Below are 25,199 nucleotides of genomic sequence, written 5' to 3' on the forward strand. Positions count from 1 at the left end.
GTACAAGCTATCACCTTGAGGAGTGGCAAACAGTTGGAGGAACCAACCAGGACAGAGAAGAAGAAGGAAGAGCAAAAAAGCATTCCCATCATTGATCTAGAAGAGAAAGAGGAAGTAAAACCTTATGTTCCAAGTGTCCCTTTTCCCTCAAAGGTTAAAGAAAACACAAGATGACAAAAGTTTCATCAAATTTCTTGATGTCTTCAAAAAACTTCAAATCAACATACCTTTTGCTGAAGCTCTTGCTCAAATGGCCAGCTATGCAAAATTCCTAAAAGAAATCCTGAGCAAGAAAAGGAAGATTGATGATCAAGGAATGGTAATGTTGACAGAGGAGTGTAGTGCAATTATTCAAAATAAAGTACCTCCAAAAGTAAAAGATCGAGGAAGTTTTTCTATCCCTTGTAATATTGGAAATCTTGATTTTGAAAAAGCATCAGCAGATTTAGGTGCTAGCATTAATCTTATGTCTTATGAAGTTTTTAAGATGCTAGGGATGGGAGAGCTAAAACCAACAAGGATGTCTCTACAGTTGGCAGATCGATCAATCAGATATCCAAGAGTAATTGTAGAAGATGTGCTTGTCAAGGTAGGTAAATTTATCTTTCCTGTTGATTTTGTTATTCGTGACATTGATGAAGAGAAAGAAGGATCCTTAATCCTTGGAAGGCCCGTTCCTGCAATTGCAAGAGCATTGATTGATGTGTATGAAGAATTAACCTTGAGGGTAGGTCAAGAGGAGGTTGCTTTTTATGTTCTTAAGTCTTGTAAACTTCCCATGGATTATAATGACTTTGCATATTAAAGACAAAAATGACATTAATAATCCAAGCATCGTAGATGAAAAAGAAAGTGAATCACTGTTGACGCGTGTTTTTATGCCCCCACCTAACCCGATGAGGATACAAGGACGCGGAATAAGGAATCAGGGTCAACCAAAAGTCTTTAAACTAATAATCCATTTAAACCAATTCAAGGAAGTCTGATCTGCGCTAGGGTTGCGTCATGCAGCTATATATAAGGTGCGTGACGGCACTAATAGTTGCGTCACGCAACTCTAACCAGGATGACGTCACCTTGAAAAACCATATAACGGTTTCTGCTTTTTGTTTGGATACGTGGCAACGGTCCAAAAAGTGAGTTGCGTCACGCAGCTCTCGGGTCCGTCACGCAACTGTTAGTTGCGTGACGCAGCTATGTTCTGTTGCCCTACCCATATAAATACTACGTTTTTATCTTTTAAAAGGGACCTTTTTGGAGAAAACTGGAAACAATTCTTGAGAGAGCATAGTAAACAACTGCGGCTAGGTTTTCTACAAGAACTCCATTGAGTTATCTTGAAGAAAAACGGCCTTAGAGATTAAATAGATTAAAAAACAAAAATTACACAAAAAAGAGAAAAAGAGAGAAAAGAAAAGAAAAAGAGATTTTTTGTTAAAACTTGGTAAAAAGGACTTCTGGGATCTTGAAACTTTCTTCCCAAGACGTTCAAATCGTGTGCAATCCTCAAATCTGAGGGTTAGGTAATCATCTAAACTCTTCTTGGTATTTTCTTAGTCATTAATTTGTTAAATATTTATTTTGTTGATATTTGGATAGTTTGATATTGATTAAATAGCATTCTGCCTATTATTGAGTGTTTCTGAGGTATATTAAAGCAAGTTTTGATAAAAAGAAAACGTAAAAAAAGGTAGTTACGGACCAGAGCAGTTGCGTCACGCAGCTACAAGCTGTGTAACGGAACTGTTCATGTCCAAAAGAGGTTGACATTACCCCGACTAGCTGCGTGACGGAACTGTTCGTGCTCATAATTTTATTTCGTTTATATCTTTTTATTTAATATTGTATTTTAAATAAATGACGGACTAATCTGAAAGTTTTGACAAAGTCACGAACAGCTGCATCATGCAGCTATGAGATCTGTCACGCAACTGTTTTTCCATAGAACAGCTGCGTGACGCGACTGTTCTAGGGTTCCAGAATAATTTCATTTTTTTTATTTTATTTTGTGTAATTAAATAAATGTTCAATTTCTTTTTATAATTCAAGAAACAACCAATAATGGGCAGATTATGGTTTAATCAAATCAAGTAGGTTAATTTATTATCATGTATGATTTTGGGTTGTTAGGGTTTATTGAATTTAAATTCGGTAGAATGTATTTTAGATTCGGTTTGTGGCCCGCCTTTAACCATAAGGCAAGAGCGGGTCTTTTGATTATTTTAACTTAATTGCTATGGGTTGAATGGTTGATGTGGTTTGAATGATTATGAATGAATTTATTTAGGACGATTAAATAATTTTCCACAAAGGAACTCGGTTCGATTTATTCGGGTTGGGTTTATGTAAATAAATTGGCTTTTCTAAATTAAAATAAAGTAGAAATTGTAGGTTAAAAGAGGCCGGTTTTCCCGGCGTCGGCTTCCAACAGGCCGACGTACCCAATTCCCTTATCCAGAATCGCACTTGGTGCGCCTGACCAGTCTTTTAAAATAATTGGCCTCAAATAAAATTGGGTTTAAATTGAAGTCACTTTTTAATTAGAAACGGTCCCATTGCCGAAAAAATGGGTGGCGACTCAAAATGTTTTGTAAGACCGATTTATCGTCATCGCGTTCCTAAAAGGTTTTGTCACCATTTAATAAAGATTACCTTTTCCAACAAATAAATTAAAATAAATCGAGTATTTTCGGGTCGCTCGGGGGCGGTGCGAAAACAGATTAGCGACTTCACTGGGGATCTGCATCCACTAATCCCCGGTTATTTTTAATAACTAAGTGGTTGCAATTAGGAATTGACTCTAAAGCCTATATTTTTCTAAATAAAATTGACTAGAAAGCCGTTGGAAAATTCTTTAATCGTTCGTATGTGTTTATTTGCTTTCCTTTATCTTTCTAGGATCTTGCATTCATACCGCATTTCTCTCTTCTCACAACTTTCTACCCATATTACCTTTCGGTACTTTTGTTAACTTTGACGGTGGATCCAGCCTAAACCTCGCGTTTTAGGCACATCCATCCGAGAATTAGCAAAACTACCAACCGCAAGCCTAGTACCTTAAAGGTGCGTCAAAAGGAGTAGGCCCATAAAAAAGCCTGAATCCTGTTTGCGGAACCCAGACTTTTGTAAGCCTAATGGACTAAAGCCCATGCATGTAGTAAAAAAAACCTTAGTTACTTCCCCTAAGGAACACCTGATTTTGTTTGCTGTTATTATGCCGCATTCATTTCCGAGAGTTTATATCGTCAATCTCAAAACCCCCTGTTGGTTGTCGAGATTAGACCAATTCCTAGGAAACAGATGTCGAAATTTATACCAACGGAATCCGTGTGTGGGAGAAATAAGGTTGGAAGGCATGCATTTCCCAACTCCCGTTCCCCTATGTGTTATAAACTGTACATATGTTGTGACATTCATGCATCACGTAATATTTTTCTTTTCAGCCATGCATTAATAAGAGCTAATTTTCGATATGGACGTTTGACCTTGGTCTTGAGACTGGACCTCAAATTCATTTTGAATAATATAATGCAATCACTTATAGCTAATTTATACCCAAAAGAAAAGGGAGATATAAGGGGGTTATGATTCCTTTGTATTTTTACATTTCTTGCATTATCTGAAAGTAAGTGAGAGATTACAAAATTTGTAACAAAATAAAATGAGATCCTGCTTGGGACCATATGTTCCAAGGCAAAAAGTAAGGATACAAAAAAAAAAAAAAAAGAAACAAAATAAATAAGAAATATCCTGTGAATACTCAAATTTTGAGGCTAAAAGAAGCCTGTTTTCCCGGACTGCAAACAGTCCAGCTGGGCCGGAGGCCATTCGGAAAGTTCACCGAAAGTATGCCAATATGGTACTTGAAACGTCCGGAAAATTACGAGGATCGCGGAACTGGTCCTGGAATATTTTTTGGAGGTACGGAACTCCCGAAAAAGCCTTTGGAACGAAAAACTAGCAAGTGGACCGTCCACGGCGGCGGCGCCGCCCCTCCAGCCTGTTTTTTCCTATAAATACAGCCCCGAATCGACAGTTTTAGACACTCAGTCTGTGTTGACGGACGCTCTCTTCTCTCCTATGCTCCTTGCGGTTCTTTTACTGCTTTTCTGCATTTAGTGTAGGCTTTTATTGCTCTGCTGTTGTGATATTTGGTCACTTAATTAAATTAATTTTGATTAATATTCCCCAAACGAGGAGCTTAATCTGGAATTTTCAAGCTGAGCTAAGAAGCGGCCGCCGATTAACTCAGGTAATAACGAAACTCTGCCCATTTAATTTCAGCATTCTGTGCATATTTCTCTTCTATTCTAAACTCTAAAAACTGCATTCACACCATCGTCATTTTGGCAATAAATTGCCTTAAGTTTAGGCTAAAATGCCCGGTTAATCAATAATCATGGTATTAATGCTAAAACTCCGAACATATTGGCTAAGGTGCCTAGTTAATTAATAACTACGGTGCAATTGCCTTTATTTCGAACAGTTCGGCTAAAAGTCCAATTAATCAATAATTGTGGCTAAAAGCCTAATCAATCACGTTTTTGGCAACAAATTGCCTACAGTTTAATCAATCACATTTTGGCAACAAATTGCCTATGGTTTAATCAATCGCTTTTGGCAAACAAATTGCCTATAATTCAAATAACCACCTTTTTTGGCGACAAATCGCCCAAATAATCACCTTTTCTTTGGCAATAAACTGCCTAAATTACATATCATCTTTTGGCACGAATGCCTTAATCATTTCAGCGACAAATTGCCCAACAAAACCCTTTTTGGCACAAATGCCTTAATCATTTTGGCGACAAATCGCCTAACCAATTTTCAGCAACAAATTGCCCCACTTTTGGCACAAATGCCTTAATCAATCATTTTGGCAACAAATAGCCCAAACATCAATTTTTGGCAATAAATTGCCCAATCAAGCACCTTTTGGCAACAAATGCCTAAAACAGAAGATCAATCAATCTTTGGCAAAATGCCTAAAAAATGCACGAAGCATACACACACTCATGCATGAAGCATACCCCTTCAAAATGCCTTTGAATAGGCTTTATCGAACTACGTCGGCTTTGATCTCTCATTCAAACGAGAGTACGTAGGCACGTTCGGGATTTAACCCTGAGCGGCAAGTCGAAATCACCAAAACACTTTATTTGTCCAATTGCATCAAATTATCTTGCATAGCATTTACACTTAGGTTAGTTAATAGCATGACATAGTCTCGGGATCCACCCTCGGGTTCGTAGATTGTGCCTTAAACTTTGGGATAATTAATCTAGACTTAGGTTAATTACAATTGGAGTCATTTAGGGTTCTTTCTTAGTTTTCCCTTATAAAAATAAACTAGGTGGCGACTTCATAAAACACACACGTGAGCATACCTCGTTCTAGCAGCACAACTTTGCCTTCGGGGGAGGGTTCACAGTTTGGCGACTTCACTGGGGAACTTATGTAATCATTTTGCATAAAGTGGACTACAATTGCTGCATCAACTAACCTGCCCTTCTTTAGGGTATTATTTTGTTGTGCTTTGCTTTGTACAGGTACCCTAACACGAATCAAGTGTTCTTTCTTTAAGAATACTTGATAAGGAAATTTGGACTTAATTGTAAAATTTAATGAAAACATTTAAATTTGTTGATTTATTTGCACGATTGAGAATCTTTTTCTCCATTGCATAAAAAACGAATTTCAAATGAATTTCTTCTCTTCTATTCAAACTTCTGAGTTTGGATAGCAAGTAGCACTGATCGGCAGGTCTCCTTGATTATGTCGACGGACAGCCAAAGCGTCCTCCCTGTTACCGCAAACCATCCCTAATCCTTTTGGGGGTGGCCCATGAGTATGCGTACTGTTGGACCCACGCGAAACTCTTTGTTTCACATGTGGTTAGGTATATCCTTACTCAAGGTTCAAGGGTCCCTTAATAAGCCAATTTTCTATTTGTGTCATAGCCTATAGAACCTATCCTTTAGGACTGTATGCACCCAATGATGTGAATCATATCATTAAAACAAATTATGACGTGATATTGTGCGCATTCATGACATATCATCTCATAAACATTAAAAACATTAAAAAGAGCACAAAATATTCTTTTTAGTCATGCACAATTGGACAAAGGAGTCGATCTACCTCACATTCAGCTCCCCTGATACAGAATACTACCCACTATACCTTAATCCAGTTACCCTTATCCTTATAGGTACCCACCGTTCGAGTGCCTATCCAAGTTCCAGTCACACCTACAGTGCTATCACCAACCTCACCAGCTTCACTAGTTTCACCAACTTCACTTGCAATCCAAATGGCATCACTAGCTGACATCCAAAATCTCATGGAACAGCTGGAAGCCAGAATGGAGGCTAGAATGAATGAGGCATTAGTTGCCTAGAGAATTGCCCTAATAGTTGAACTAGGTAATGGTAATGGAAATGGGGCTTCCACTGCGGGAAGGGATCCTGCTACCTCCAATCAGGGACCTGCTGCTGGACCGACATCCTCAAACCCTGCCCTTAACCTAGATGACATGCCCTCCAGGACTGCTGCTAAGCTGGAAGCTTAGAAAATGAAAGAAAAACTGGAACTCTTGGAAAGGTCAATCACTGCCCTTAAAACACATAAGGAAGTGGTGGACACGGACTCCTTGTCCTTGTTCCCTGAAGTGAGATTGCCAACAAAGTTCAAGATGCCTAACATGGACAAGTTTGATGGAACCACTTGTCCCAAAACGCACCTGAAAATGTATGTGGGTGCCCTCAACCCGTTTGGCCTGAATAGCGAGCTCCTTGCTCAGTTGTTTCAACAATCTTTGACTGGTGCTGCGTTGAGATGGTTTGTCAGCCTGGATCGGACTAAAATGAAGACCTAGGAGGACATTTGCAATGCGTTTAACACGCAGTACCACTATAATATGGAGGTGGATGTTACTCAGAGAGAACTGGAAACCACCAAACAAAAGAGCAACGAACCCTTTTCCTCGTTCCTTACGAGGTGGAGGGCCAAGGCCGCCCAAATGATCAATCGGCCTTCAGAACAAGAACAGGTAGACATAATCATCAAAAATCTGCTGCCTATCTACCAACAACAACTGCAAACTCAGTACCTACCAACGTTTCAGTCGCTCATTGCTACTGCAACCAAGGTAGAGGATTTAATCCAAATGGTTCAACTGAAAGAAGACTCGGGTACCTCAAAGTATAAGAAGCCTAGCCAAGCTAGCAAAGTTCACGAAGTGGCAAGTATCACCCCCACGAATCCTTTACGTGTGGGGAATATGAGAAATGGCAGCCAGTTGAGGAGGACTTACACTGATCTCAGGATGCCAATCCTTTTTGTATTCCGAGAGGCTGTCAAGGAAAATTACATTAAGCCTTTGGAAGCAAGGCCACCACGCAACCCATTGCCAAGGAACTATAGGGCTGATGAATACTGTGAGTACCATCAGGGTAACAGGCACAAGACTGAAGCATGCTGGACGCTTAAGAACCGCATCCAAGACCTGGTGGATAACGGTTCAATCATTCCAAAGAGTAAGCCAAATATTAGCACTAATCCTTTACCAAATCACGGGATAAATGCTATCGTGGCTGACCAGGAATTGATCGATCCTTTCGAACTATTCCTAGAAATGAATGACATCTGTGTCTTGGACTTGAATGACTTATCTGAAGAGGTCGATGTAATGACCAGGAGAAGAAAGAAGAAGAGTATACAGATGCGGCCTTATCTTTTGACTTTGAATGGTCATTTCTGCAAACCGGGAGAAACAATTCCTTATTGTGGCTTCCAGGAACCATTCTACTTCTCGACAGCTAAGAAAATGCTGCCCGGGCTGGAAATATTTGCTGATGCCTGGGACAACAAGCCAGAGGCAATAACCGAGCTGGAGATAGAAGATCTCATGCAGCCCAGTCTCTTTGACGAGGTTGTAGTTATTACTAGTAATGATGGGAACCAAGACTTGCTGAGCCTGATCAAGCCGAATAAAGGGCCTCTCACCAATTGGTATACCGAGGAGGAGCGCGCTGCTGACAAAACCCTTCCTGAGCCAAACCTAGAGTCTGAACCTGATGTCAAGTCATGTACTGAGTCTGAGTTTGACCCTGAGTATGAAATCGAGTCAGAGTCCAGTTCCGAGTCTTCTGTATCGGATTTGGAAAATCCGGGTTTTAAATTTGATGTAATTTTTGAGGACAATTCCGTCCGTATCAATAAAAGCTTACAGATCATTGGCTACCCTGCATGTCAATCTTTCCAAGCATATCCCAGGAAAAATAATGAGAAAGAAATAAATGAAATAAAAAATGAAAAAGAGAAAATAATCATTGGCAAAGAAGAAAATGAACATACATACATTGCATCTGACTGTGTGAACAAGGAACAGATCATGGAATGCTTGAAGAAGATTGCCGATTGCTTCATGTGGAAGGCTAGTGACATCACGGGAATCGACCCAGCAATAGCAGTACACAAGATTCCAGTGTACCCCGAGGCTAAGCCGGTAAAACAGAAGCTAAGGAGGCTGAAAACAGAATGGTCCTTGAAAATCAAGGAGGAAGTAGCTAAGCAATTGGAAAACAAGCTCATAGAGCCTATTGCCTACCCGATATGGTTAGCAAACATAGTGCTGGTTCCTAAGAAGGATGGAAAGGTGCGAATGTGTGTCGACTACCAGGATCTGAATAAAGCATGTCCGAAGGACGATTTTCCTTTGCCTCATATTGACTTGTTGGTTGATCGAATGGCTGGACACGAGATGGTCTCCTTGACTGATCTCGCTGTCGGGTATAATCAGATAATGATGCATTTGCTAGACAAAGAGAAGGTGGCATTCATCACGGAGTGGGGAACCTACTGCTATAGGGTCATGCCTTTTGGGCTCAAAAATGCCGGGGCAACTTATCAAAGAATGGCAACAACTATCTTCCACGACATGATTCATAAAGAAGTTGAGGTGTATGTGGACGACATGGTTGTTAAATCGAAAACAGCTGAAGAACATACCACAGCACTTGAGAAGCTCTTCCTTAGGCTTCGAAAGTACAATTTAAAGCTCAACCCGGCAAAATGTCTGTTTGGAGCTACATCCGGAGTATTTCTGGGGCATATGGTCAGCCGGAAAGGCATAGAGATTGACCCTTCAAAAGCCAAAGCCATTTTGGAAATGCCAGCACCGAAGACGGAAAAGGAAGTTCGGGGTTTCCTGGGAAGGCTACAGTACATCAGCCGGTTCATTAATCAATTGGCCGATACTTGTGGTCCGATCTTCAAATTACTCAGGAAAGGGGTATCCGTCAAATGGAACGAAGATTGTCAGAAAGCCTTTGATCAGGTCAAACAGTATCTATTATCTCCGCCAGTCTTGCAACCACCAAGGCCAGGAAAACCTTTGCTATTGTACCTATCAGTGACAGAAGAAGCGATGGGTGCAATGCTAGCTCAACAAGCAGAAGACACCAGGGTAGAAAATGCCGTGTACTACCTTAGCAAAAGGATGCTAGACTTAGAGCTGAAGTATAACAAGATAGAGAAGTTATGTCTGGCTCTGGTTTGGGCTTGTACAAAGCTGCAGCACTACCTTTCATCTTATACCACATATGTTATCTCTGAATCGAACCCCTTGAAATTCCTTATGGAGAGGCCGGTTCTTGACAGTAAGATGGCTAAGTGGGTGTCAGTGCTCGCAGCCTATGACTTGAAATTTGTACAGCGGAAGGCAGTAAAAGGAGGAGCCTTGGCTGACCAATTGGCAGAACTGCCCGTGGAAGATGAAATGAAAGAAGTGGAGTTTCCCGACGAAGATCTCTTGAACGTGGAAAATGACGTTTGGGAGATGTATTTTGATGGAGCTTCAAATTATCACAGAAATGGAATTGGAGTCGTGTTCAAAACTCCTTGTGGAGAATACGTCCCAATCGCAGTCAAGTTAGATTTCGACTGCACCAACAATGAAGCCGAGTATGAAGCTTGCATTAAGGGGTTAGAAGCGGCCCTGGAAAAAGAGATAAAAGTCCTTAGGGTTTTCGGGGATTCCAATTTAATAGTCTCCCAAGCTCTAAGGAAGTGGAAAATTAAGGAAGAGCGTTTGGTTCCTTACCTACAACGCTTGGACGAATTGGCTCAACAATTCGAGGATCTGTCTTTCCATTACTTGCCCCGAGCCAAGAACCAGTTTGTTGATGCCCTTGCTACTTTAGCTTCCATGGTCAATGTAGAGGGGAATCAAATCATTCGATGTTTGATAGTTCGGCTACAGAAACAGCCGGCCCACATCATGAATTTGGTCGATCACAAGCCCTGGTTTTGGGACGTACAGAATTATCTTCAGAACGAGGCTTACCCGGATGGATCCTCGAAGACTGATCAACGGACATTGAGACGGTTAGCATCCGGATATTTCCTTACTGGGGGAGTTCTATATAAAAGAAGTTGGAACGGTTTGCATCTAAGATGCGTAGATGAAGGGGAAGCTCAAACCATTATGGATTCCTTACACAACGGGGAGTCTGGTCCACACATGCACGGGATAGCTTTGGCTCAAAAAATCATGAACCTGGGTTATTACTGGTCAACTATGAATGCAGATAGCGTGAGGCACGCGCAGAACACTACAAAAAAAACGCCGATTTGCGATCGATTTTTGCGACCGACTACAATCGGTCGTAATTTTGCGACCGATTTGCGACCTATGGACAAACAGTCGCTAATTGTAGCGCTAAAAATTCCCGCGAGTTTATTTTTTAGTTTGCGACCGATTTGCGACCGATTTGCGATCAATTTTGTGACCGATTTGCGACTACGTGTTATTCCGTCGCAAAATTGCGCGCTTCAAATTTAGGAGTAAATTCTGCGACCTATTTGCGACCGATTTGCGACCGATTTTTTGCGACCGACGTTTTCAGTCGCAAATCGGTCGCAATTTTATTGCTAAGTAAAACGACGTCGCAGAGTTAAAATTTGCGACCGATATTAATGAAATTTGCGACCGACCAGTCGGTCGCAAATTTTAGGGCTTTAAATGCCAGATGCCTTCCTTCTTCTTTCTTTTTCTTTCTTTCTTCTCCTCCTCTCCTCTCTTTCGTTCGCAGCGCCGCTCCAGCCCCTCATGACGTCGCTCCAGCTCGCCTGACTCCGCTCCAGCCCCTCCGGTCACTCCATTGCTATTTGGACACAAGTTGAGGTATTTTGCGATTTTTTTTTTTTTTTTTTTTGCGATTTATGTGTATTTGGACATAATTTTTGGTATATTTGTTTGTGTATTTGATAGCTAGATTAGGAATTAGGTACTGTTATTATTATTATTATTATTATTATTATTATTATTATTATTATTATTAATATTGTTACTTTTATTATTATTATTATTATTATTATTAATATTGTTACTTTTATTATTATTATTATTATTATTATTATTATTATTATTATTATTATTACATAAGAGAGACATTACTATCAGATGGTTTTTGTATTGAGAAAAAGGAAACTCATTTTTTGGCAATGTAAGAAGTGAGCAAAATCTGGTGCCAATAGGTGAGGTTCTTGATCTTGTCTTAATTTTATATCTTATTTCTTATATAGGTCAATATTTTATGGACTTTTAGATGATGTTTCTTTTTAATTATTATTATTTTGTTTTTTTTTCTTTCTCTCTAATGTTGTCTCTATGCTGTTTCTTGCCACCTACTTTTTGTTTTAATATGAAAATACATGTAGATTTCTGTTAACTTCAATGGCGAGATCTTTGAAAGTCCAAGTTACTGTCCAAGTTACTGTACTACATTGAGACAAGCAGAACATGCAGCAAGAGTTCTTGTAAGCTTTTTTTTTTTTTTATGGGGAATTCTTTTCTTTTTTTTTATTAATGAATATTAAAGAATACCCATTTATTTATTTCTCATTTTGGGAATTAATGATCTAATGAAGGATGAAACGGAAATTTACAAGAGCCTTCTTCAAGAATGGTCATCAATCAAATTCAAGATAATAAGGGAAGATTCAAGTTCCAATGGAAGAGCATAAAAATGATGAGGAAGAATGGCTAATGGGTATCAAGAAAGCAATTGTTTTTTATTTTGATTTGATTTTGATTTTGATTTTAGACCTTTTTAGTTTTCCAATTGTTTTTTGACATTTTGTTCAGTATAATAATAATTATATTTTTATATTGTTTTTGAATTGCGTTTGTGATATATATATGTCAATTTTCACAGGTGCGAAAAAATTATGGTTCTGTAATAATATTTATTTTTTTTAATTTTATCAATTTTGCGACCAATTTGCGACAAATTTGCTATCAAAAATAAAAACTTTAAATTTACAGTTTGCGACCGATTTGCGACCGAATTTCACTATTGCGACAGACTGATTTTGTGACCAATTTGCGACAGCGTTTCCAAAGGAAAATGCGACCAAATTTTGCGACCGATTTGAAAAAATTTGCGACCGATTTTTCGGTCGCTAATTTGCGACCGACGAAAAAATCGGTCGCAAATTTTTTTGCGACCAGCATTTTTGCGACCGACGAACGGTCGCTAATGTTATTTAGCGATCGATTTTGTGGCATTTTGCGACCGATTGGTCGGTCGGAAAATGCCATTTTTTTTGTAGTGGAAGTGCCATGAGTGTCAAATTTTTGCTAGGCTGCAAAAACAGCCTCCGGTCAATTTGAATCCCATTGCTTCACCCTGGCCCTTCGCAACTTGGGGCATAGATGTGATCGGAAAGATCCACCCAAAGGCTTCCAATGGTCATCAATTCATCCTGGTTGCTGTAGATTATTTCACTACGTGGATCGAGGCAGCCTCTTATTCGGTTTTGAATGCCAAGAAGGCGGCACAGTTCGTTCGTACCAACATCCTTTGTCGATACGAAACGCCCTTCGAGATCATCACTGATAATGGGTCCCACTTTCAAAGTGAATTTTTGGATTTGTTGAAAGAAAAGAGAATCCAACATCATAAGTCCTCACCCTATCGTCCACAAACAAATGGGGCTGTAGAGGCTGCAAATAAGGCTATAAAAGTCATTTTGCAGAAGACAGTTCAAAAGCACAAAGCTTGGCACGAACAGTTACCGAATGCCCTATGGGGATATAGGACTTCAATCAGAACGCCCACCGGAGCAACTCCGCATTCCTTGGTATATGGTATGGAGGCAGTGCTGCCTGTTGAACTGGAAGTTCAGTCGGCAAGAATCATCTGGGAAAGCCAAATCAGCGAAGCAGATTGGGTCCAGAATTACCACCTCCAACTCCTGGGTATTGATGAGAAAAGGTTACAAGCGATCCACCGAACGCAGGTTTACCAGAGGAGAATGGCTCGGCATTTTAATAAGAAGGTCAAAGACCGAAAATTGGAAGAAGGTTGTTTGGTCTTGAAGGAAATTAGACAACCAGTCATAGACCCACGTGGGAAGTTCCGTCCTCATTGGGCTGGGCCCTACATTCTAAAGAGAATACTGTCCGGCGGAGCCGTCATTTTGACTGATTTAGATGGTTTGGAGTTCACGAATCCATGTAATTTAGATCAGTTAAAAAGATATTATGTGTAATTATAATCATTGCATGATGTAAAAAAGAGCTACATTAGACCTGATTCTCCTCGGAAAAAAGAAATTATGTATCGGAGATATGTAGGCAACCCTCTTTCGGCGCGGTCTAAACATTAATGAAAAAATCATTTCATAATTCATTCTTCTTTGCCGAAAAAAAAAAGAGGAAAGAAAAGAGAAAAAGTGAAAAAAAGAAGAACCCACTAAGTTGAAAAACCTGAAAAGGGCGGCTGAGGCAAAAGTCGGGGCCCGCTAAGCTGAAAACCCAAAAGGGTGGCTTAGGCAAAAATGGGTAGCTCGCTAAGCTGAAAACCTGAAAGGGCGGCTTAGGCAAAAGTTAGAGCTTAAATAAATAAATTGGGAAATGCTTGGAAAGCCCAGAAGCCAAAACTGTAATGTCATTCCGTTTCAAAGTAATACAGTCAAGCAAAAGAGTCCATAAAGTTCAGAAAAAAATATATATAAAAGTCTAAGTCCGAAAAACATACATCCAAAGAAAAAGTCCAAAGCCAAAATTCCAGATAAAGTCTAAAGTCCAAAAAAAAAAAAATCTAAGTGTCCCGTCGCCTACGTGGGGCAACATCCTTAATGTCGTCTTTAGGTGCTGAACCCTCTCCAACCTCGCCTGTCCGAGGAGCCATCACAATCTCATCATTAGTACCAACCTGAGCCCAACCCTCAAGTGCACTCAGTAGTGCATTCCTCCTTGGCCTCTCAATCGGCCAAACAGCAGCAATGAACCAGGTTCGGTATTCTGAAGAAGTATGAACACCGACAGGATTAGGTAGGGGCCTAACCATGTGATGATCTCTAACCCAGGCCTTAAAGATGGCTCGGGTAACACCCGGAGTAATAACTGAATCAACAGAAGTGCCATCCATAATTGGAACAGTCTCGTCTATCCCCATTTGCCTTAAAACGCGCGAAGCGCAGTACCATGTGCAATGTGTAAGGCCTAGAAGGTAAACACGGGTATGGCGGAAGCTAACCTGGATAAAGCGGGTGATGTCATACCAGGAAATGTACCACCATGTGAACCCCTCCCCAAACATCATGGCATATGAATGCATGTGACTAAGGGCAGAAATGCACGTGAATGTATGAGTTGCCACCTTGTTTAATTATTTTATGGTAAACTAGGAAAAAACCCTAAGTGACTCCATTTTTAATTAACCTAAATACTAGATTAATTAACCCAATGTGTAAGGCATGGTCTACGAACCCGAGGAGGATCCCGAGACTATGTCATGCTGATGAACTAACCTATGAATGAATGCTTTGCAGGGTGAATGATGTAATTGGACCAATGAAAAATGTTTATGTGATTTTGACTTGCCGCTCGGGGTTAAATCCCTAACGTGCCTACATACTTCCGTTTGAATGGAAGATCAAAGTCAACGTAGTTTGGTATGCCTTTTTAAAAGGGCTTTGAATGGGTATGCTCAATGCATGGGTGTGTGTATGCTTTGTGCATTTTGTTTAGGCATTTTGCCTGAAAATTGATTGATTTTTAGGCATTTGATGCCAAAAATGTCGATTTTAATGGCTTTTAGCCAAAAAGATTGATTTAGGCAATTGTTGCCAAAAATTGATGTGATTTAGGCAATTTATTGCCAAAAATTGGTTAGGCGATTTGTCGCCAAAGTGATTAAGGCATTTGTGCCAAAAGTTGGTATTGGAAGGCGTTTAGCCAAAAGATTTAGGCAATTTGTTTGCCAAAAGTGATTATTCGGGCGTTTGTCGCCAAAATGACTAATTTAAGGCTTTTAGCCAAAATGAATTGATTTAGGCAATTTTTGCCAAAAGTTGATGTGATTTAAGCGATTGTCGCCAAAATGATTGTTTGAAGGCTTTTAGCCAAAAGATTGATTAATTCTAAGGCATTTTGCCAAAGCTTCTGATTTAAGCGATTTGTCGCTAAAAAGTGGTTAATCTAATTTATAGGCAATTTGTTTGCCAAAAATTGATTGATCCGTGGGCAATTTTGTTGCCAAAATGTGGTTGATTTAATTGTAGGCAATTTGTTGCCAAAACGTGATTGATTAAGGCTTTTTAGCCACAATTATTGATTAATTGGACTTAAGCCGGACTGTTCGAAATAAAGGCAATTAAACCGTAGTTATTGGTTAACTAGGCTTTTTAGCCAATATTGTCGGATTTAAGCTTATCACCACGATTATTGATTAACCGGGCGTTTAGCCTAAATTTGTTTAATTGAGGCAGTTTATTTGCCTAATGATTGACATGAATGTGTTTATGCAGTTGTAGAGTTATTAGGAGTAGAAGAGAAGCATGCATGAAGTGCTAAAATTAAATAGGCAGAGTTTAGTTCATGTACCTGATTTAATCGACGGCCACTTCTTAACTCCAGGTTAAGCTCCTCGTTAAGGGAATATTAATTAATTTAATTTTAATGACCACTTAACAAAGCAAGAAAGCAATTAAAGCTAAACTAAAATGCAGAAAAGCAGTAAAGAATCGCAAGGAGCGTAGGGGAGAAGGAGCGTCCGTCAACACAGACTGAGTGAGGAAAATGGAGGGCTTCGGGGCCAATTTATAGGCAAAGCATGCACAATCGGACTGTTTTGGCGGCCCGCTCTGGCGGCCGGGCCGCCGGACCTCGGTGGCTGGGCCGGCGGTTCTACTGATTTTTTTCGCTTCGGAGGCTTTTCCGGGAGTTCCGGACCTCCAAAAAATATTCTGGGACCAGTTCCGTGATCCTCGCAATGTCCCGGATGTTTTAAGTACCATATTGGCATACTTTCGATGAACTTCCAAAATGGTATCCGGTCCGACCGGACTGTCTGCAGTCCGAGAAAATAGGCTTTTCTGAGCCTCAAAATTTGAGTATTCACACACCGTACCTCCCCAAATTGATCTTTTCTACCTTGGAGAGACTCTTAGTCCAATTGTGCATGCTTTGGTTATAAAAGGCATTCATTTTTTTGAAAAAAAAAAGATTAGAAATTGAAAAAAAAATCCCGTTTTTTTACAAATCAAAGTGGATAATCATGCATACATATAAAATTTTCAGTGCTAACCAAGTGCAGGTACAGTCAAAGCACAGTACAGAAATACAGGCAAGTATAAAAATACAAACAACAACAGAAAAAAAAATCTTGCAACAACAGCATCAGCGACGGGGTCTCCTCCTCCTCTGATCATCAAAGGCCCTCAGAGTCCAGGCCGAAGAAAGCTCCTGTTCCATCCCGAGAATCAACTCCATCATCTAACTGACCAAGCTGTCAGGAACCTGGAAATCATGCAGGAAACACAAGTCAATATTAAATCTTTTACGAATCCTTTTTGTGAAAGATTTATCAGCCATTACCTCATTAATGGAGTCGGAAGGGAGATTCCAACGATTCACATTAGCCAGGGAAACCTCCTGAAAAGCTAAGGTACCGTCCGGAGTATGATAGGAGATGCTGTACGGAAGATGTAGGTTGGCTAGATCTGGGTGAAGAGGCCCAGTAGCATCTGTGACGGCACGGGGAGCCCTGGAAGGACCTGTTGAACAGCTAGGCCCAGCCCGAGATGGACCCTCAACCAGAGTGGAAGAAGAAGGATCGGTCGTAGGCCTCCCCCTTGGAGTCCTAGTCGAGGGACCCGAAGCCCGAGAACCATGGGTGTCAAGGGGGTGGGAAGGTGCCGACCTCTGAATACTATCGAGCCGAGATCCAATAGGCTGCATCAAAAAGACTCTGCAGAACTCGTCATAATCTCCCCCCAGGATGAACTCCACATGTGGAACACCCTCAGTATGAGCATCGGTGAGCGTCATCTGCTTGCCCGCTCGCATGTCCTCGGGAGGGGGATAAGGGACAGAACGACAGCCTCTTATCTGAAGGTCTACTCTCTTGCCCAAGTAATATCGTCTCAAGACGGGGTGCGACAGGACAACTCTCCGCCGAGACAAGGCATCCGATCGCTGGAAGTGGGGATCGGCCTGAATCCAACTCTGTAGACGGGCAGTCATCGCCCCCACCTCAACCTATGAAAGATGCAAATGTGTTAATAAATCCTTTTTATTTAACATATTTAAGAATTGCTAAGCACTTACCTGCTCCAGAGTGCAAGTGTCAAAAAAGGTCCTTAGATCCCTAAGTAATTTTTTGCGCCGAATGGTATGAAGGTTTGATCGGTACCATCTCCAAGCCAAAGGCACCAGTCCCAACCCAAGATCAGCATGAATGAGCTCCGGGCGGGTATATGGGAAGTACTCGAATGCCCAAGTCTGCAAAAAAAAAAAAAAAAAAAAAAAAAAAAAATCAATGAGGAAAAAATCAAGAATGACAAACAGAAAGACACAAAAAGGGGAATGTTCTTTACATTACCTCCCAAAAGTAGTAAGTCCCACTAACTTTACAGTGGTGCCGACTCAGATCGCACATGTCATCATCCATGCGGCCCAAAATAGCCCCAGCCCAGTCATACTCCTGAAGGTGGGCCAGATCTTCCAAGCTTTTCAAAATGGAAGGGTTGAATTTTTCCTTCCTGTTGGACCAGAAGGTCGAAGCAAAAAGTAGCAGCAATGTGAATCTGGCCACCTGGGTAGCCGTCAAGTCTCCCTGTCTGAATCTAGCATATATATCAGGGGCCTGGAGGGACAGCCAGCGTCTGGAAATGCTCAAAACTGGTGTGGAAGAACTTGGCCCGATAATCCGAGGCAGGTCTATCCCGATCAGCTCCACCATCCAGTCCGGGGAGATCTCTATCCTCCAGTCATCATATAACTCGATCACCCGAGTGCCAAAGGGGATCCCAGAGATCACAGAAAAGTCTGTGGGGGTCATGGTCAACTCACCCCAAGAAAAGTGGAAGGTTTTGGTGGTGTCCCACCATCTCTCGGCCAAAGCACCCAGTAATTCTTTATGGCTGCTCCGACCCACGTCGAAATGCCTCAGATAGTCTAGATGGGACAGGCTAATAATCGCTCCAACTGGGTTGTTGTGGTGTGAATACCCAAATTTTGAGGCTCAAAGAGCCAGTTTTCCCGGACTGCAAACAGTCCGGCCGGGCCAAGGCCATTCAGAAAGTTCACCGGAAGTATGCCAATATGGTACTTGAAACGTCCGAAAAATTACGAGGATCACGGAATTGGTCCCGGAATATTTTTTGGAGGTCCGGAACTCCCGGAAAAGCCTCCGGAATGAAAAAATCAGCAAAACCGCCGGCCTCGGTGGCTCGGGCCGCCCAACAGCGGCCCAGGCCGCCGAACCCAGCGGCCCAGGCCGCCCAACAGTCCGATTTTTGCCTATAAATTGGCCCCGATGTCTTCATTTCAACTCACTCAGTATGTGTTGACAGACGCTCCTTCTCCCCCACGCTCCTTGCGATTCTTTTACTGCTTTTCTGCATTTTAATTTAGTTTTATTGCTTTCTTGCTGTGTTAATTGGTCACCTAAATTTGAATTAATTAAAATTCCCTTAACGAGGAGCTTAACCTGGAGTTAAGAAGTGGCCGTCGATTAAATCAGGTACATAAACTAAGTTCTGCCTATTTAATTTTAGCACTTCATGCATGCTTCTCTTCTACTCCTAATTCTACAAATGCATAAATGCATTCATATCATCATTAGGCAAATAAACTGCCTCAATTAAAAGATTTTAGGCTAAAATGCCCGGTTAATTAATAATCGTGGTATTAAAGCCTAAATTCGACAATATTGGCTTAAAATACCTAGTTAATTAATAGCTATGGTATAATCGCCTTTATTTCGAACAGTCCGGCTTAAGTCCAATTAATCAATAATTGTGGCTAAAAAGCTTTAATTAAACACGTTTTCTTGGCAATAAATTGCCTACATTGCAAATCGATTTATCACTTTTGGCAAACAGATTGCCTACAAGTAGATTAATCTTTCTTAGCGACAAATCGCTTAAATTAAAATTTTGGCTAAAAGCCTTCAAATTATTACTTTTGGCAAATAAATTGCCTAAATCAATGTTTTGGCTTTAAAGCCTTCAAATAACCAATTTTGGCGACAATCGCCTAAATCACATCAATTTTTGGCAACAATTGCCTAAATCAAACTTTTTTGGCTAAAAGCCTTAAATCAACAATTTTGGCATCAAATGCCTAAATCAAATCAATCAACTCTTTGGCAAAATGCCTAAACAAAATGCACGAAGCATACACACACTCATGCATAAAGCATACCCATTCAAAGCCCTTTTAAAAGGCCTATCGAACTACGTTGACTTTGATCTTCCATTCAAACGGAAGTACGTAGGCACGTTTGGGATTTAACCCCGAGCGGCACGTCAAAATCATTCAAACATTTCATTGGTCCAATTACATCAATCACCTTGCAAAGCGTTCATTCTTTGGTTAGTTTATCAACATGACATAGTCTCGGGATCCACCTCGGGTTCGCAGACCATGCCTTTAACATTGGGATAATTAATCTAGTAGTTAGGTTAATTAAAATTGGAGTCACTTAGGGTTTTTTCCTAGTTTACCCTAAAATAATTAAACAAGGTGGCGACTCACACATTCACGTGCATTTCTACCCTTAGTCACATGCATTCGTATGCTTGATATTTTGGGGAGGGGTTCACAGTTTGGCGACTTCACTGGGGAATACTTATGTAATCTTTGTGCATAAAAGTGGACTACAATTGCTGTGTAAACTAACCAGCCCTTCTTTAGGGTTTTATTTTACTATGCTTTGTTTTGCAGGGTACCCTAACATGAATCGAGTATTCTTTCTTTAAGAATACGAGATTCAGGAAATTTGGTCTCAACTTGTACAATTTAATTAAAACATTTTAACTTGTTGATTTATTTGCACGATTGAGAATCCTTTTCTCCATTGCATAAAAATGAATTTCAAATGAATTTCTTTTCTCTCTGTTCAAACTTCTGAGTATGGATAGCAAGTAGCGCTGATCGGCAGGTCTCATTGATTATGTCGACGGACAACCAAAGCGTCCTCCCTGTTACCGCAAACCATCCCTAATCCTTTTGGGGATGGCCCATGGGCATGCGTACTGTTGGACCCACGCGAAACTCTTTGTTTCACATGTGGTTAGGTATATCCATGCTCAAGGTTCAAGGGTCCCTTTATAAGCCAATTCTCTATTTGTGTCATAGCCTATAGAACTGTGAATACTCAAATTTTGAGGCTCAAAGAGCCAGTTTTCCCGGACTGCAAACAGTTCGGCCGGACCAGAGGCCATTTTGAAAATTTACCGGAGGTATGCCAATATGGTACTTAAAACGTCCGAGACGTCGCGAGGATTGCGGAACTAGTCCCGGAATATTTTTTGGAGGTCCGAAACTCCCAAAAAAGCCTCCAGAACGGAAAAATAGCAGAACCACCGGCCCCGGTGGCTCGGGCCGCCGGACCCGGCAGCTCAGCCGCCGAAACAGTCCGTTTTTGCCTATAAATGCAGGCCCGAGCGACCTTTCAACTCACTCAGTCTGTGTTGACGGACGCTCCTTCTCCCCCACGCTTCTTGCGATTCTTTATTGCTTTTCTGCATTTTTTATTTAGCTTTATTGCTTTCTTGCTCTGTTAATTGGTCATTAAAATTAAATTAATTTTTCCTTAACGAGGAGCTTAACCTGGAGTTAAGAAGTGGTCGTCGATTAAATCAGGTACATGAACTAAACTCTGCCTATTTAATTTTAGCACTTCATGCATGCTTCTCTTCTACTCCTAATAACTCTACAACTGCATAAATGCATCCATGTCATCATTAGGCAAACAAATTGCCTCAAGTAAATAAATTTAGGCTAAATGCCCGGTTAATCAATAATCATGGTGTTAAGCTTAAATTCGACAATATTGGCTAAAAAGCCTAGTTAATCAATAACTATGGTGAAATTGCCTATAAGTAAGATTAATTATTCTTTTAGCGACAAATCGCTTAAATTGAATTTTTGGCAAAATGCCTTGAATTAATCAATCATTCTAGCGACAATCGCCTAAAAAATCACTTTTGGCAAATAAATTGCCTAAATCAACACTTTTGGCTAGAAGCCTTCAAATCTACACATTTTTGGCTAAAAGCCTTTAAATAAATCAATCTTTTGGCAAACAAATTGCCTAAATCACAAAACTCTTTGGCTAAAAGCCTTAATCCATTTTTGGCAACAATAAGCCCAATCAAACACTTCCTTTTGTCAACAAACGCCTCAACAAATCAATCAACCTTTTTGGCAAAATGCCTAAACAAAAATGCACGAAGCATACACACACTCATGCATAAAGCATCCCCATTCAAAGCCCTCTAAAAGAGGCCTATCGAACTACGTTGACTTTGATCTTCCATTCAAACGGAAGTACGTAGGCACGTTTGGGATTTAACCCCGCGCGGCAAGTCGAAATCACATAAACATTTTTCATTGGTCCAATTACATCATTTTACCCTGCAAAGCATTCATTGTTTTGGTTAGTTCATCAGCATGACATAGTCTCAGGATCCACCTCGGGTTCGTAGACCATGCCTTAACATTGGGTTAATTAATCTAGCATTTAGGTTAATTAAAATTGGAGTCACTTAGGGTTTTTTCCTAGTTTACCCTAAAATAATTAAACAAGGTGGCGACTCACACACTCACGTGCATTTCTGCCCTTAGTCACATGCATTCATATGCCATGATATTTGAGGTAGGGGTTCACAGTTTGGCGACTCCGCTGGGGAATTATGTAATTATGTTGCATAAAGTGGACTACAATTGTTGTGTAAACTGACCTGCCCTTCTTTAGGGTATTATTTTATTATGCTTTGTTTTGCAGGGTACCCCAACGGAAATTAAGCATTCTTTCTTTAAGAATGCTTAATAATGAGAATTTGGACCAAATTGAATATTTATTCTAAATCATTTAAATTTGTTTATTTATTTGCACGATTGAGAATCTTTTTCTCCATTGCATAACAAATGAATTTCAAATGAATTTCTTCTCTCTCTGTTCAAACTTCTGAGTCTGGATAGCAAGTAGCGCTGATCGGCAGGTCTCTTTGATTATGTCGATGGACAGCCCAAGCGTCCTCTCTGTTACCGCAAACCATCCCTAATCCTTTTGGGGGTGGCCCATGAGTATGCGTACTATTGGACCCACGTGAAACTCTTTGTTTCACATGTGGTTAGGTATATCCATGCTCAAGGTTCAAGGGTCCCTTTATAAGCCTATTCTCTATTTGTGTCATAGCCTATAGAACCTATCCCTTAGGACTGTATGCACCCAATGATGTGAAGCATATCATGAACAGATTATGTTGTGATGTTGTGCGCATTCACGCATTCATCCCATACTTCACAAAAAAAAAAAAAACATTCCATTTCAAAGCGGGAAAATCACATTTTGGTCCCTGAGACCTGGAAAATTACATTTTGGCCACAGAGGCCCAAAAATTCACAATTTGGCCACAGAGGCCCGAAAATTCACAATTTGGCCCCAAAGGCCCAAAAATTCTCAAGTTGGCCACAAAGGCCCAAAAATTCACAATTTGGCCACAGAGGCCCAAAGATTCACATTTTTTGCCCCGAAGGCCCAAAAATTCTCAATTTGGCCCCTGAGGCCCAAAAATTCTCAATTTGGCCCCAAAGGCCCAAAAATGCCCAATTTGGCCACAAAGGCCCAAAAATTCACATTTTTGCCCCTAAGGCCCAAAAAAAAAATCTTCTTTGAGAACTTAGGTCCTTTCAAAAAGTCGAGGTGTCCAGCCCTAAGCACTCTACCTCACATATCACATCCCATTGGGTCCTATCCTAGGTGTCCTAGCATACCAACATTACCCTACCACACAGGGTCAAACCGTCCCATCTCATAGGGTCAATTCATTCTTCCCTATACTAACACTACCCTACCTCACATTATCTCACATACCCTATGAAAACACCTTATATAGGATAGTCTAATCATTTTGACTATGTCCTTTTACAGGTATCCCTCCAAAGACCACCTGTACCCGAAACACCAACTGAGCTCTCATCCACAAGTCCAACAACCCCGACTGCACCAATGGCATCACTCACTGACATCCAAAACCTCATCGAACAACTGGAAGCCAAAATGGAGGCTAGAATGAATGAGGCATTGGCTGCCCAGAGGACTGCCCTAATAGCTGAACTAGGCGGTGGTAATAGGAATGGGGCTTCCGCCGGGGGAAGTGGACCTACTACCTCTAATCAGGGTCCTACTGCTGAACCAACAAACCCTGCCCTTAACCTGGATGACATGCCCTCCAGAACTGCTTCTGAGTTGGAAGCTCAAAAAATGAGAGAGAAACTAGAACTCCTGGAAAGGTCTATTACTGCCCTTAAGACACACAAGGAAGTGGTGGACATGGACTCCTTGTCCTTGTTCCCTGAAGCAAGACTGCCCACGAAGTTCAAAATGCCCAACATGGACAAGTTTGATGGAACCACTTGTCCCAAAATGCACCTGAAAATGTATGTGGGTGCCCTCAACCCGTTTGGCCTGAACAGCGAGCTCCTTGCTCAGTTGTTTCAGCAATCTTTGACTGGTGCTGCATTAAGATGGTTTGTGAGCTTGGATCGTTCCAAAATGAAGAATTGGGAGGACATATGCAATGCTTTCAACACGCAGTACCATTATAATATCGAAGTGGATGTTACCCGGAGGGAGCTGGAAACTACTAAACAAAAGAACAATGAGCCCTTCTCCTCGTTCCTTTCGAGGTGGAGAGCCAAAGCTGCTCAAATGATCAACCGACCCTCTGAACAGGAACAAGTTGACATAATAATCAAGAATTTACTGCCTGTCTACCAGTCACAACTTCAAACACAGTACTTGCCTACGTTTCGATCGCTCATTGCGACTGCAACTAAGGTGGAAGACTTAATCCAGTTGGGTCAACTCAAAGAAGACTCATACAAGAAGCAGAATCATGCCGGACTTTGAAAAACCGTCTACAAGACCTGGTTGACAATGGGTTCATCATCCCCAAGAGCAAGCTGAATATCAACCAATCCCTTGCCTAACCATGGGATTAATGCAAAAAAAAATTGCTGAATAAGAATCTTTCGATCCTTTCGAACTTTTCTTAGAAATGAATGAAGTTTGTGTCTGAGAAGGTTGAGATCAAACCTCCAAAAGAGCAAAGGAATTGTTCAAGACCAACAACAACCTGTCTTATCGATTTAAGCATCGAGAAGAACAAAGTCACTATAGTCAATCCAATCCTAGTCCATCACAGTCCACCCGGAGTCTATCTCTTAGGGTCTCTTTTTTCTTTTCATTTTCATTTCCATTCAAGTTTTCATTTGTAAATCTAAGTGTCTTTTGTACACAAATTTTGTCTTATCAATAAAAAGGGATCAGTTTACAATCCAATCATGTTTATACTCTTTCCCTATCCTTTCCTGTGAAAGCACAAAAAAAAAAATAAAAATTAAAAAAAAATGATGATAAAAAAAGATAATAAAAATTGGCAAAGAAAAATGCATTCATTTGCTCTGCATCAATCAAAGCTGGGGGCATCCTAAGAAGCACCATCAAAGGGGAAAAGGATCCAGCAAAGGGTACGCAAGACTTCAAACAGTACCGAGGTAAGGCCGATTGAAGGGATTAGGGCCAGAATGGTTTTCTCCAAAAACCCAGGAATGGAAGATGCTCCGACAGAGATGTCTGAATTTTGAGCTTAAAAGCGACAGAATAAAG

Source organism: Jatropha curcas, chromosome 1 (assembly GCF_041381405.1).
Source record: "Jatropha curcas cultivar XTBG-Jc1 chromosome 1, XTBG_Jcur_1.0, whole genome shotgun sequence".
Taxonomy (NCBI): Eukaryota; Viridiplantae; Streptophyta; class Magnoliopsida; order Malpighiales; family Euphorbiaceae; genus Jatropha; species Jatropha curcas.